We start from the raw sequence: 15,676 nt of genomic DNA, 5'->3' as shown, positions 1-15,676 counted from the left end.
CTCACTGTATTCCTGTTGAATCACATACCTGTTTTCTTTTGTTTCTGTCTTAGATGGAAAACCAGTTTGACTGGAAAATTTGTTTGTTTCTGTTTATGCATTGCTTGATACAATGGGGTTCTTGTCTGTCAATAAGGATATTACTCTGCATAAAAATATAAGTAAACTATACTTGCAACGGTAAGAATGAAATAGGTACTCTTCAACATTATAGTCTGAAGACACAAGTAAGAACAGAGAGTGATTTTTTAAATTAAATTCTGGATGTTATTATTTTGTTTTTAAACTAGTATTTTTAATTGTTGATGATACATTTTCTATCTATTGGAGTAGGAATGATTGAGTTATTTCACCAACTCATTCAAGCTCTTCATGAAAATCAACACTATAAATATTTTAGCAGAAACATCTGAAAACCATTTTTTAAAAAATTTTTGCCATATAGTTTAAAATATATTTCAGAAATTCACGTCAAAAGCAGAAACTTTCCAAAACAATCTATTTTCCCCATTCTTTTCTTCTACATTTTAAAGAAGTATTTGTTCAGACTTATACAAAAGTTTGTATAATAATTCCTAATCCACTCTAAGTGCTTGAACAGCTATGCTGCTGCTCACAATTACATCTTTTTCAGAATTCTTTTTCAGAGGACCATGACAGCCATATTGCTACAATTTAACTACCGTTCAATACCTCATCATTTGGCACAAAGCCAAGAGGACAGACAAAGACACCTCCAAAAATGTGTTCTTCATCATATTCTATTCATAACCCTTTCAATTGCAATGGTTTACCCAAAGGAAGGGTTGACTGAACTAGGACAGCTCTGCTTTAAGGACCATTATTCTACCACATCTTTCCAAGGGGCTGAAGAGATCTCACTCCTTAGCTCTGCCTTTGCAGTTAGGCTCTAACCATTCTGGTTCCCCTTGAAGTCACAAGACACTTTTTTGAGCTCTGAGTCCTCCTTGTTGGAGCAGTCATCTCTTGTCTTTGCCCATGGGCACCCTGAACACAGGGTGATATGTATCTGTTGTTGTTCTGAAATAATAGGCCTTCTTTCCTCTGTCTTTGAGAGCCTGCAGCAGTTTCAAGCAATACTCACTGTTTTGAGGGGTGGTAATTTAATGTTTTCCACACATTTCTTGTGCCTCTAGACCACATTTCTTGTGCCTCACTATCTTTGGAGCAAGTCTTTATGGAGATGTCAGCATTGACACCACCTTGGCAATCCTAAACACATTGCAAGCAAATGCCACTGACTGTGGGGAAACAGAAAGCAAGGACTTACAATCAACAGTCTGATAGCCCTCCTGCTGAAATGATTAATCAAAAGAGAGTTCTCAGAAGAAAAAGACGATTTAGGTCTAGAAAGTCATTCTTACTGCAGATTTTTATCTTGCTGTTAAACACCAGTATCCTATTGCTCAGCTTTCTTCAGCATTTGATTCCTGCAAGGATAATTGGCTGTTCCTTATGCAACAAGTATCTCATTTCTAAACCCTTCTATAATACCTGACATAGAATGAGAGCATGAGTAAAGTCCTCATTCTCCCTCACTTTAAGAGTTTCTGAAAGAGTATTTCTCACCAGTACTGTAGACCATGTACCGTGTCCAAAGGAAGAGTATACATCAGTCCTGGATCTCCACTAGTCTCTTCTTCAGGCATTCCTTCAGAGTTCTTCCTTAACTATTCCACATGTTGGGAGAAGTTCAATGGTCTTCCTCCCTAAAACTGACTCCCCATCAATCAAGATTTAGTGGAACCAGTTCTCCTTTCTTGCAAGTAAATCCTTTGAACATGGTGTCTCTTTACTGATGCTATACTTGCATCAACCTTCCTGTGAGCTTAATTTCTGTAAGACACTAAATATCTTCTTCAAACATTTGTTAATGAGTAATCCTTGTAATCATTCATAGCACAAATAGACATAAACATAATACCTTCCTCAAGGTGTATCATCTATTTTTACCTTTATAGCTATTTGTCATACTCATCTCCCTCAAAATCCAGTCTAACTTGTAGATTTGGTCGTTGAAAGGAAACACAAAACTTGGAGAAAAGAAGAAACTTGATACACTGCTTGTGAATATAGGGTGAAACCATTCAATCCTTGTGCAGAAAAAGCTACATTGCAATATGGACAGCCTAAATAACTGTTATTGTCAAGTACTCAGTCTTCCAGACAAATTGTCTAGAACAATGTAGTTTAATCATTGTATTTCCAAGAGATCATTATTCTATCATTATCATTATTACCTTAAGGTAGTAAATTGAAAGCTGAAAGTAAGAAACAGGACTGGCAGTAACTTCAAATTCTTTGCTGCGAATTTAATGGACTCTAGAGCTATCAAAAGTAGAGAACAGGAAGGAAAAGAGCAGAACACACAAGGACAACTATCTTTAGCAATCCCTGTTATTGAAAGGTGAGCACATTTCATTTTGTCTTTGTGGGCTTATTCCTGTATACATTTCATTCCACTAAAGATGGAGATCAGTACCATAACACTATTGCTGTAGAGATCTGGCACAGGTCTGCACATAACTCACAGTGAGTATTCAAACCTAAGTAATTTCTCTAAGCAAGTCTATCTTCTGCAGGGTTCAAAGAGGTCTGGGCAATGAAGACTGGGGCACATTTCATCCTGCTCTAGAGCTGCTGTCACTGGCAAGTCAGATTAGCAACAACCTTGTATTGTATCTCTCCATAAGAGGAGTGAGATGATCATCATAAATACCAATATTGTTAATGCCTTGGCATAGAGTACATGAATCACACCTTGAATGAGTGCTCTACTAAAATTAGCATCTTAGATCCTGCATTATGTAACATTTTATAAAAGAGGATCCATCAACACTGGCTGCAGCCTTACATTCACTAAGCCAGAGGACAGAGGCATTTTTGATGGAAATACTAGAAATTATATGGTGCTGTTTTAAAATGTCCTGACATTTAAAGTTACTGATGTTTTAGGTAACTTAAATGTAAATATTGTGCTTACATATATAATCTCTGAATAGAAATTATGTCATTATTTTGCCTATTAAAGGAGACAAATATGTTAAGAATCTTTTTTGAATACACAAACACTTGTTCTAAGATAAAAAAGTGTGCATCATCCAACAAACAGAAATTGTTTTATTTCCATGTTAATTCTGATCTGGTTCTCAAATCACAGATGAAAAAGGAGGAAGTGAATAACTTGATTAATCCAAGAAAAAAAATCAGTTCATTATATACAAGATGTTAAAATGAAGCAATGTTGAGGGGAGAAGGAATGCATATCTATATGATACAGGAACTGTGGGTTCCCACTTACACATCAAATGTCCATAATAAGGACAGCTTTTATTACAGCAATATATTAAAAAGCCAGAGCAGAACTTAGAAAGAATTAAGCTACCACAGAATCATAAAATGACTTGGGTTGGAGGGGACTTTAAAGAACTTCTGGTTCCAACCCCTCTGTTGTGGGCAGAGACACCTTCCACTAGACCAGGCTGTTCAGAGCCCCCTCCAACCCAGCCTTGAACACTTCCAGGGATGGGGCATCCACAACTTTTTAGGCAACCTGCTCCAGTGCCCCGCCACACTCAGAGTAAGGGATTTTTTCCTACCACCTGTTCTAAGCCTGCTCTCTTTCAGTTTGAAACCATTTCCCCTTGTCCTGTCCCTACCTGCCCTTGCAAGCACTTTAGGTGCACCATGGCCAGCATTATTTACTCTCTTCACTGCTCGGGCTATTTGGTTAACACTGGCACCACGCTTTTTCTTTCTAGGCACTCTTCTCTTTCCCCAGGATTAGCTTCTTCTTAGCTTCCCTTTTACATATATGACTTTTTGTACATCCTTCATTTTGGATTAATCAATGTGCTTGCTTGTTGTAGAAACTTTTCAGTCATTCTTTGATATGCATATATTTAACACTGTTGTAAAGCAATACATCATTCCCATGTTGTTCAACAAAAAAAACCCAAAAACCAAAAACCCACAAAAAACAACAAAACAAAACAAAAATAAAAACAAAACAAAACAAACAAAAAAAACCCCCAAAAATAAATAAAATTTTTGCACACATTCCAAGGGAAGAGTAGGAAAAGGCACCATGGAATTATGATGGATTTCTCCATCCATCAGATGAATTCCTAATAACAATTAAGTTTTCCCAGGATTTTCTTTTAGATAGTTCACAGAAGATTTCTCTATATGTATCTGTCTATTTTTCCCTGTAAAAGAAGATGAGTTATTAAAGATCAGAGTTATTTACATATCTTCTGAATCAAAAGCAGCTTAGACACTGTTATGCATATTAGAGCTGTGAATTACAGTTCTGGATGCTAATATTTCTCTGTTCAGCTTGTTAATGGTACATTCAATGAAGCATATAGCAATCTAGTTTTGCAGATGTTTATAATTTTGTTTCCTGCAATTTTCTGAGGAGCTTGATAGATAATCTGAAGCTTGGTTGCTCACTTGGTGCTTGTATGTAGACATTTGAAGTCTTTCCTCTGAAGATGTGATTATTCCTCCTAGCTCTCACTTCCACACTACTACCTATGAGACTTTAGCTGTAGAAAAAACCTATGTGATTTCCACCTAAGAATATTTCATTTAAAATGAAAATAAATTTCAGAATATCTTTCAAAATTTCTCTTTAAGTACTTGTGAAATTTTTAAATGCTAGAAGTCATTTCTGTTTGAACTTTAGTATCAGTTTCCTTTGAGTTCATGATGAAAGGTGTATGTTTTCTTCTTATTACTCTATTCTGTAAATCAACAATTTTTCTTCCTATGGCCATGTCTTTAATTTGCCACATGATGGCCACATTTGTTCAGAAAGTGGCTACACTGATCTGCATTATCTTTTTTTCTTTTTACTTCTTCACCTATGTCTTGTTCAACTCAATATATGCAGTATTCTTCTAACCTAAACAGCAATGTTCTCTTTCCTGCCTAAGGGGTTAGCACAGCAAATTTACAGTCCTGACACCATTGCTGCCATGTCCTTTAAAGTCAGAATTCCTAAAACCTAGGCTAAGGCAGTAGACAGTAGCTGCTCTTCCCAGCTCCTACTGTGTCAAGCAGACCTGCTGGAGGCAATCGAGGATGGTAGATAATGTTTATCTCTGCATTCAAATCAAAGGCCTTTCATTTGTTTCTTCCTAGTTTGAGTTCCATTTTTTTTTTGAGTGACTTGCTTCTCTAAGAGAAATTTCTTTCAACACCACTATCATTCTACATTGAATTTCATGTGACCTCTACATTTTACAGAACAGATATAGGAATTTACAAAATAGGGTATTAAAATGCCACATTTATATTGAAGTGTAACTGTCCACCTGTGAGACAACAGGCATTTTACCAGCAACACTGGTATTTTATACTAGGTGAATTTAGTATTGCTTGTTAATAAAAGGTAAAAGCATTTCACAGTAGCTTAATTTTGCAGCTGTGGGCAGCAAATTCAATGTTTGGTTCAATTTAATATACCACAGACTTTAAAACAGATGTTCAATGCACTTTTGTATCATGTGAATATAAATGTGCACAAACAGCACTCTTTTTTGTGTCTAGTAGCAGAAGAAGAAATGAGAGGTCCAATTTCATTTGAACATGAGAAAACAGTTTATTATTGTGAGGGTGGATGAACACTGGAACATGTTGCTTAGAGAGTTTGTGGAGTTTACATTCAGATATCCAAAACTAAAATAGTTATGGCCCCAAACTACTTGTTCTACTTGGCCCTGCTTCAGCTAGGCTTTGATCTAGACAATCTCCAGAGGTGCCTGTCAACTTCAGCCATTCTGTTTTTCTGTGCAGGAAAAATAGTGGTCAACCATGTGGATCCAACCAATTAAATATATCCATATACTCCATATGGTGGCTTTCAGTATGTCAAAACCATTCAGTACATCACAAGTGTATTAAGAAGTAAATAGTTATGAAAAAATGCTTGAACAGAACTTCATAGACTTCTGTACAAAGAGTACATAAAAGTCTCCCGTGCCTCAATGACTATAACATGACAAAAGGAATGTCATAGAAATACCTCATGACCTCTGCTGACTGCCTGAGGCAAAGAATCAGATTTGGGTTGTGTCTGCCAAAGGAGAAAGAGAGTTGTTTTCTTACTCTTACCAACAAGCCATCATGTCTAACAGGACATTGTTTTGACATCATGACAGTAAACCATGGCTTTACTCTGTGAAAGCCAGTTACTGAAAAATCTTTGTTGATAGGAATTGCAAATAAGTAATTACAGGACAGCCACAGGCAGCTGGATACTCAGAGTGGATGCTCAGGCACTGCCATGGCTGCTTCTCTCTGCTCTTTGAGAGCAGCTTTCCCCTTCTCCTCTGCCACCTCCTCATTCCACTGCATTGCTGGAAGACCCTCAAAGGCCACCCTGAGAACTCATGATGAAAGGAAAACACTGAGTTCTTCCAAGTTTCTAAGAGCTCTCACACTATCAAACCTCATTCTGATCAGGTTTTTTTGGTTTAATGTTTTGAGCTTTCGTTCCTTCTCAACCAACGCTATCAAACTCTAAAAGATAACACTGATTTTCTAGATATAAAAACAGCCATCCATTAAATTAATTCTAGAGAGAACATATAGTATAATTTAAAGCTTATTGTAAAACTGTGTGGCAAATTATTGGTACATCAGTGAATAATTTTTCTAAGAGATTTTCCTTACACTCTGATGGATGAGCTGGAAGAAGAAATGACCAGGTAATAGGAAAGGTTTCAGTCAAGTCATGGCTGTTCTTTTTTGTAACAGAGATCTCAAGTGAATGCTCTCTAAAGATTATTCTAATTATTTTGTTAATCTTATTGCAAATTTTTCATAGAACAGTAGGAATTCAAGTTTTGTCATGCCTTTGAGCTAACATCATTTTATGAGTGAGGGAGCACCTTGCATTTTCCCACCCCGTGCCAGATCTCTTATACTCTTCCTCCATGACCACATCTTTCTCTCCTCATTGTCCCCTTGCACTCCCCTGTTCCCATTTTGCCACCAGTCCTGCCTGATTTGCAACCTGGTTTCTCTTCTTCCTGCCACAACTTTCCAGTTCATCCTTTTTGCTCCTCTCAGATGCTTTCCCTCTGGTGTCAGTGGGTCAGGGCCACAGAGGGTGAGGCACAGCCCAGTGCACAAATCACTGCTACACATCTCGCTCTGAGGGACCTGGGCAGGGATCTCTCACAGCTGGGTGGTTTTAGTGGCATCTCCAAGGTTAAAGAAGGAATAGGGGGGAAAGTGCAATGTTCATTCAGGTGGTGGCTACTTTTTTCATGGCATTTAGAGTTGGTTTTACAAGGGGCTAGAAATTGACACTTGTGATTCTGGCCTTCAGTCCTCTTATGGAATTCTCATCAGGTCTCCATGCAAAGATATGAAAAAATATGAGTTTTTGATAAAATGGTGAGACGTATCTTCTATAATCCCATTTGGTGTCTGTAGGATTTAAAAACACAATCTGTCTTTCAGTGAATTTAGATCTTGTGATATAGGTGTGAGTAGCTGCCTGATGACACTGGTGCAACTGAAGAAGAGCAGTGCCACCAGCATGGAGTCAGAAATAATGCTGCAAAGTTTCCACATGTCAGCTGTTTCTATAACAGTGGCTAAAGAGATTTTTCATTTTTCTAATATATTTTTGCTGTTGATTTTTTTCTTTTCATTTCTTTTAGTAGTTTAAAAAGGCATCACAAAGCATGTAGAGAAGGAGTTCCTTTCTTAAAGAGAATATGGTCTTACAGACCTCATAAACCCAGTGAGAATTCCAAACTAAAAGGACAGGCACGTGGCAAAAAATCCCTGAGTGTAAGACTAAAATACCAAGGTCATGCACAAGTGTTTATTTGTATTACATTATCAAGTACCAGTCTTGCCATCTTTTTGATCTTTTATCTAAATATAAACAGCGTGACCACAAACCCCAGCAAGTTTTGAAACTCAGAATTCAATAACAACTGTTGCCCACAGAAAACATGCTCCATCCCTTCATGTTCCAGCTCCCAGTGTTACCTGGCTCTGCTAAGGAACATCTTTGGGTACCTTCACCAATAGAGCATCTCTCTTGGGTCACCCAGTGCTGTTCCTCACTCTCATAAGTGGTTATACCTTCTACCTGCTCATCCCCAAGGCACTGTTTGCCATCCACTTCCTGCCACTTGCTGCCACTAAACCTGATGTAGGTTTTTCCTCATGGCTTAGAAGCAGAAAGTCCTTCCCTGTTACAGAGACCAGGTCTTGTTTTTGCAGAAAACAAGTGTATTACCTCACATTTTAACTCTACTGCTTCAGGAAGGGTATTCCACTTGTTTGAAGATTGAACATCTCTTTTTTACAAAATAGATGCACAGTTTCTGTATATTAATTTATTACTGGACCAGCACTGAACCTTTGCTTTAGTAGCTCCCTCTTATGGGTTTACATCCTTGTACTGTTTATAGAAATAAATCTTAGATTCTCTCAAATGGCATTTTGCTAGGGAACAAAATTAAGTCATTTTGGTTTTCTCATACAGTATATGTTTTCACTGATCATATTTTTTTTTTCATTTTGTCATATTGTATTTCACATAATTATGGTTCATCTGCTTCTCTTTTTACTACTCTCCAATATAATTTACTTAATTCTGTAAGATATTCTGGTATTCTTTTGTCCTAGTCTTCTCACTGGTTTTCTGTACAGATCCTCTCAGTTTTGCATCTGTCATGGTTTGAGCCTGGCACAGAGCCAGTGCCCCCCATGAAAATGCCTCACCCTGGTGTCTGCTGTGAGATGTGACCAGGAATAAGCAAAACAGGCTCCAACTTAAACATAAAGAACACTTTATTACCTAAAACTACAGGAAAAATAGGGAAAGACTATAAGAAAGAAAAAAAAAAATTGAAAACCTTACAAAAAACCATTTTCCTCCTCCCCCACCACCTGACTTTCCCAATCCAATACATTCTCCCAAAACAACTGCCCAGCCTTGGCCCCACACGTTAGTATACTCAAACTGCAGTTCATGAAGAGGAAAGGAGTCCTTCTCGTTCCATAGGCTTCTCCTGGAAACACACTGAAACCTCGTGTGCTTCTTTGTCACTTCAGCACCGCCCGGAAAAAAAAGTCCCTTTGCCGCTTGTGACATTTTCCTTCCATGCCCAGTGCTCTCACCACTGCGCATGGCCAGAGCTGCTTTTAGGGTTGTCTTTCAAGGATGCCTTGTCTCACTCCAAAAAGGCACAGTCTCTGCTTTTGGGATATCTGTCCCCCCCATATTTTTCCAACCCCCTGGGGCCGGGGGGTCCTCACGAAGAACCTTCCTGGTTTTGAGGCACTGCCTCCCCCTAAATGCAGTCTGTGTCACAGGAACAACTGAGTCCATAGCCACGAGAAAAGTCCAGCCAAAAGGCCACTCCAAATCACCTCTCCCCATCCAATCATCTCCACATTCTTCGGGCCAGGTCCTTGTCTTATCTCATCTCCTATCTCCCTTCTTATTCAGCTTCGAGGAGGATTAGCATTTTTGCAAGGCCCCAATCATGCAAGAAAGGGTTAAAAGTTTTCAGTCTCTGTCGGTCCCGGAGCGACTCCCAGACTCCCACGCACGCTGCCCACACGCTGCTGCTCCGGCCGGGCAGTCTTCCTCCCCCCTTCTCCTCCTGGCTGGCTGCTCTCCTGGGGGGGGGCTGCCCGATGTCTCGATGTCTCTTGGGGCTCCTCCACCCTTCCATCCTTGAAAGCCCCTCAACCCCCACCTCTGTCCAGGCCCCAGGCCTACCGCATGGCCGCCCCTCCCCCGCCCAGCAGCAGCGGGCTGGGCGGGGGAAGAGATCTGACCTCTTCGCCCGACGATGTCCCAAAGAGGAAGTGCCAAGGGCATTGCCTTGCTTTTAACCCCTGTGTATTCTCGGAGGTGTGTCCAAACCCCACTGGCCACACCGGACGCCAGTCTCAAACCCAAAACCTTCATTGGTTTGACCACAGCTTCCCAGAATTCCCACTCCTTCCTGGTCAAACCACGACAGCATCATTGGAAAATTTCATAATCATGAATATTGCTTGCATGCCCAAGTCATTAATTTAAGTAAGAGCAATAAATCCCAAGACTGAGTGAAGAATTAATGTTGTCAGATCCCTTGGGTATTATTTCATCTCCATGCTGAACACCTCTGTCTTTCTTCAAACTCATTTTTACCCTACTGTTCTTTTATTACTTCACAACTATTGTTTAATAATTTAACTCATGGCTTTAGGATAAATTGGCATTAATGAAGTCTCAATGGATTTATTTTACTGGGTCTAGCCTCTCTAGAAAAAAAAAGAGTACTAAAGAAAAATAATTGGGTTAATTCTTTGCTTCACTAATCCATGACATAATTTATTGCCATTTATTTTAGACTATTATTTTCTTTAGGACTTGTTTGCAAGATTCCTGTGCTGTTTTTGTAGAGATACAAGTGCAATTTCTCAGGTTACTATTTCTGTTGTAACTCTTCAGCCCCACGTCTCTATCCACAATTTGAAAATAATCACTAAAAATCTTCGATACTACACGAGTATTATGTTGTCCAGTTAATTCAACACTCTGGAATAAAGAGTTCATGATCACCATGAGAAGCACATTCCTTCCTTACCATTTTCCCTTTCAGGTCAGATGTGGTAGTTAAGATACCCCAAATCACATTTGTCACCCTGCTTTTGGCACCATGCACCTTTGTGGGGTTTTTTTACTGAAAGTTAAGGCTGAATGACAGCTTCAAGGCCATCCCAGGGGCAATTATAATCTCAATGCTTTTTCATTTCCAAGACACATTAAATGAAAACCCATTGTTGCAGACCTTTTCTCTGTGTGTTCATCTGTAATTACAGAAAGATAAAATTGCTCAGTATATCACAAGTATAGAGAGGCAATCAATTTTCTTCTACACTTAGCAAGCTCTTTCTTGGGCTTGGATTTCTGTGCACAAAAATATTTTATACATCCTCAAAGTGCTTCAAGGGAAATTTATGCATATGCACTATGAAAGAAAGTGTAATTTCTTGTATGTTCTAGGGGGTTTTTGTGTTTTTTTTCCTTTCAGGTACCAAAAAATAGAAGATGTCAAACATACTGCAGTCAAACAGACTGTTATCAAACAGGCTGTATCAGCCAACATCTCTGTGGGTATTGCTTCCTTTTTGATACATACATCATAGGTCTTGACCTTCTGGTATGGAATAATTGTGATACTTCCTAATTTCAATAGCGTTCACAATCCCAAGATTATTCTGCTTGATGAGGGAACATCTGCTTTGGATACTGAGAGTGAACCAGCAGTGAAGGCAGCACTGACCAGATCAGCATTAGTCCGTGTTGAAGTGCTCTTGTCAGTGCCCATGGAGTTAATTAATGATGTTGTGGGTAGGACTGAACAGCAGCAGGCCCCCCAGACAAGCTTTAGTCCTTTCAGCACCAGAGAGCTCAATGTGTGCTGAGACCTAAATATCCACAAGCAGTTTTGGGCATCCCTGTGGTTTGTGCTCCTATAAACACCCAGCAAAGCAACAGGAGAACAGCTCAGGGGTTTCTGCAGCAGCAGCTGCTACAGGCTGACTGCTGTCTGCACCCAACCTGCACACCACGCTGACAGTTCAAGGCAACAGCCAATCTGTATTGCTTGCTGTCTGCTCTTTTGTAAATGCCTGTCAACCATTTACACAAGAATTCCACCTATTACCCAGTCTGATTCAATCATTTGCTGATTTATTCCCCCCTCTGTTTCTCTACCTTACTATGCACCCATGCTTATAATCTGGATGAAGGCAAATCTTCACCATTGCATAAACAGTTTCAGCAATGATCACAGTTTCTCTATGGACAAAATGTTCTGAGAACATTTTCACAACATACTACCACAGGAGAAGTACCTAATCTACCTTCTCATTGCAAAACAAAGATCTTACAATCCCTAATGTCTACTTGGACACCTAATTGCCACTAATTTCAGCAAAACTGGACTTTCTCTTTGTCCAGTAGTTCTAATTCCTGATAATTCACACTACTTTGTGAAGCTATGCTCGCTGGCACACACAGGGATCTTTCTCCCAACCCATCACCTGGGAAGTGTGTTGTGTTTGGAGAGGTCCCCAGGACGAGGCGAGAGATGAGAATTTGACTCCATGTTCTCAGAAGGCTGATTTGTTATATTATGATATGATATATGATATTAAAAATGCTATACTAAAACTACACAAAAGAAAGAGAGAGGATACATCAGAAGGCTAGACAGGAATGATAATAAAAACCCATGACTGACCAGAGTCTCGACACAACTGGACTGGGATTGGTCATTAAACTAAAACTATTCACATGCTGGGTAAACAATTCTCCAAATCACATTCCAAAGGAGCAAAACAGGGAGAAGCTGAAGCTTCCCATCTTCCCAGGAGAAGGAATCCTGGTGAAGGGAACTTCTGATGGAGACACGTTTGGTGGGATTCCCAGCTAAGTGCTGCAATATAAAATTTACAGATCTTGTTTAAACAAGACACTTAGCCTCTCACCTCCCCCACAGAGCTTTGAAATGTGTTTTCCTATTGACATTTCTGGCAGGGCATGGCAGAAAGGCTTGCTGGGACTAGACCAGCTCTCACTGCTGATGTTGAGCAAGACAAAGCTAACCTGTTGTCTGTCAAGCATTCATTTGCCCTCCTCTTGCCCAATTTTTCTCTTCCTCACTGTGCTGAGCATGTACCTCCCCAGAAGGTTTACATCCAATGCAGACTAGACTGTTTTCCCTGCAGGCTTTACCAAACCTCTGATGAAACTCTGCTGAGTGTTTTTGTGAATGGGATCTTGTTCTGCTTCTTGAAATGAAGGATCTGAACTTGATTTTCTTCTACATTTTGGTGTGATTTTAACTTTTTAGTTTCACCTCAGACATACTTGAAAGATCTTTTTTTTAATAAAATGATTTGAATGGCTGTCATTTCCAGTTCTTAAAATCGTTTTCCAATATAAAGATATCAGGTTTATCTAGAAATTCATGGACAACATCCCATACATTACAATTGAATCTTTTATTTCCTAATTCCAAAACACATATCAAAACATTTATATTCCATCAGTTCAAAATGTTCAGTGAAGGTTTTTAAACTGAATTATATAAAGTTTGTATTCATTTCTTGGATCATTAGATATTAATACAAAGTCATCCCAGCAGACACTGTCACAATGCGCCTGTAAATACATCTTTGTTGTGAAAAACTACATACTTCTAAAATTCATTTTACTATTTTTAGTAATTTAAAAGATGGAAAAAACAATATGAGTAACAGAAGTATGATTTTAAGTACAATTTTAGATAAGTATTTTCAACTAATTGAAATGAGTCCTTTAAGGCAAGTAAAAATGTTACGTGATAATTTTTTTTGTATTTTTGAAGTGTTCTGAAATAGAATTATCATGAATTAATGGTAGTTTTTTTTCCAGTGAAAACTCAACACCTACCTGGAGAGGATATTGAAGGGAAAGCTCAGAAGTATAACCTTTAGATATTTGTATTTAGAATGTAATGGGGCATGAAAAAGAACAGAGTACCTTAACATATATTTTCAGTGAAACTATATTTTGAATTATCTGACTAAATTTACATTATTGCTTTAATCTACCTTGAAGAAACCTAAAACTATTGTGAAGTTCAAATTTCTCAGCTTCCCATTTTGATTTTTACCAGAATACCATTTTAAAATATTTTGTTCAACTCTAATATGAGGAGAGGAAATATTATCTGTACATGAAAACTTTTTATCTGGAGCCACAGTTGCACTGTTTCCAGGTCAGGAAAGGATAATACACATAGCTCAATGGCTCATAATGCAGATTTTATAGCTGCACTTGAAAATGGTGCCATCACAGAATGAGTTCATAATGAATTAATGGAACAGAATGGAGTTTAATACAAGCTTGTCAATATGCACACAGCTTTTCCCATAGCTTTTATCATATTGTGTACCATTGACCTGACTGGATTGAATTGCTCCCAAAGGTACTTCCAGCTTTCAAGTGTTTTCTTAGTGAAAAAACTCCAGGGGAAAAAAGCTTCCTAGAACAGTGTTAAACTTTAGATTAAGAAAGTTCTTATTAAGTAAAATGTTCAAGTCTAATTCAAAGCTGTGAATTACAGGAACTCAAAGCAATTTTTTTCCAGAAGCATGACATTAAAAATAAAGTATTGTGTAGGTAAAAATTAAGATTGCAGGTAAAATTAATGTGTAGGTAAAAATTAAGGTTGTGGCAAAAATGAAGTTGTGGAGCTGATTGCATCTCAGACTACTTTTCCAAATCACAGGATTATTAAATCCCTCGAGCTGGAGATGGCTGTCTAATCCAAGCCCTGCTGAAGGGTGCAGGGTGCACTCTGAGGCCAGGGCAGGGTGCTCAGGGCTGTGTCCTGTTGGCTTTGAATTATTTCCAAAGATGGAGACTCCACACCCTCCTCAAGCCCTCTGCCCCAGTGCCTCCCTCCCTCATTGTGAAAATTCAAAATATTCTATGCAAGTACCTATTCAAATCAACGGCATCTTAGTGACTCAGGCTCCTGAAGTTTTGTCATTCAGACAGGGTTTATCTTCACTATTTTTATTATCTCCCAAGCTACTTCCTGAACTTCTCAAGCAGTTTCTCTCAGGCCTACACTTCAAATAGCTTTAGGTTTCAGTTCCTATTCTTCTTGGATCCCTCCTCACACTGAAAGTCTCTCTCATTGACTTTCTGTTTCTCTTTTAATTTAGGACTTTTTATAAAATTATTGTATTTTAAAGAGACTTTCTGGCAGGTCTCTTCAGTTAGCTTAGTTCTGTATATTTTCATAACAGTTTAACATAATAAAATAATGAGGTGTGGAGAGCCTGGTTTAAGCATGGCTTAAAGAAAGAGGCCATGAAGGTATTCAGCTGAGGGAAATATAGAAGCCTGCTGTGAAGCAGCCTTTCCCAGGCTTGATGCTGTAAATAATTAAGGTTCTCAGCCACCTTTTATATAAACAACAAGATTCTCGGACCGTTCTGTCCTTGGCTGCTACTGGGAACAGACAGCCAGTCTGGGAATAGATATGAAAGTTTTGAGAACCTTTCATATCATGGTGAGAACACTGATCTTAGTTTCAGTAAACTAACTTCAAGTATTGTAAACAAAAAGAGGAGCTGAAGTTTTCTCTACAGCCTATCAGGAGCTCAGATTTTGCAATATGCATGAAGTGAATTAACACTGTTATAAAAAGTGCCTGATTGATGAATAAAGTAGAGTCAGATGTTAAATCAACAAAGGTAGTCACTCCCTCACTTCAACAATGAGGGAAAAAAATCTGTGGCTAAAACACACGCACACCCACACACCCACCCCCAAAACACCCCACTTATGAGTGTTAGTGTAATGTCAAGGTTTTCACTGAATGTACAGAAGACTTATTGAAACTCAGTACTTGATTGGGCTTTGCAAAAATACCTCTTACCAATCTTGCTTCTTCTTGACAGGAATTGCAGTTTTTATTCAGAATTGTTCATCATTTGAAAGTACAGGATAAGATAGAATCATAGAGTTACAGAATGGTTTGGGTTCAAAGGCACCTCAAAGATCACCCATTTCCAACTCCCCTGCCATGGGCAGAGACACCTTCCACTACCCCAGACT

Source organism: Zonotrichia leucophrys, chromosome 2, assembly GCF_028769735.1.
Source record: "Zonotrichia leucophrys gambelii isolate GWCS_2022_RI chromosome 2, RI_Zleu_2.0, whole genome shotgun sequence".
Taxonomy (NCBI): domain Eukaryota; kingdom Metazoa; phylum Chordata; class Aves; order Passeriformes; family Passerellidae; genus Zonotrichia; species Zonotrichia leucophrys.
Note: the sequence above shows the minus strand (reverse complement) of the source record.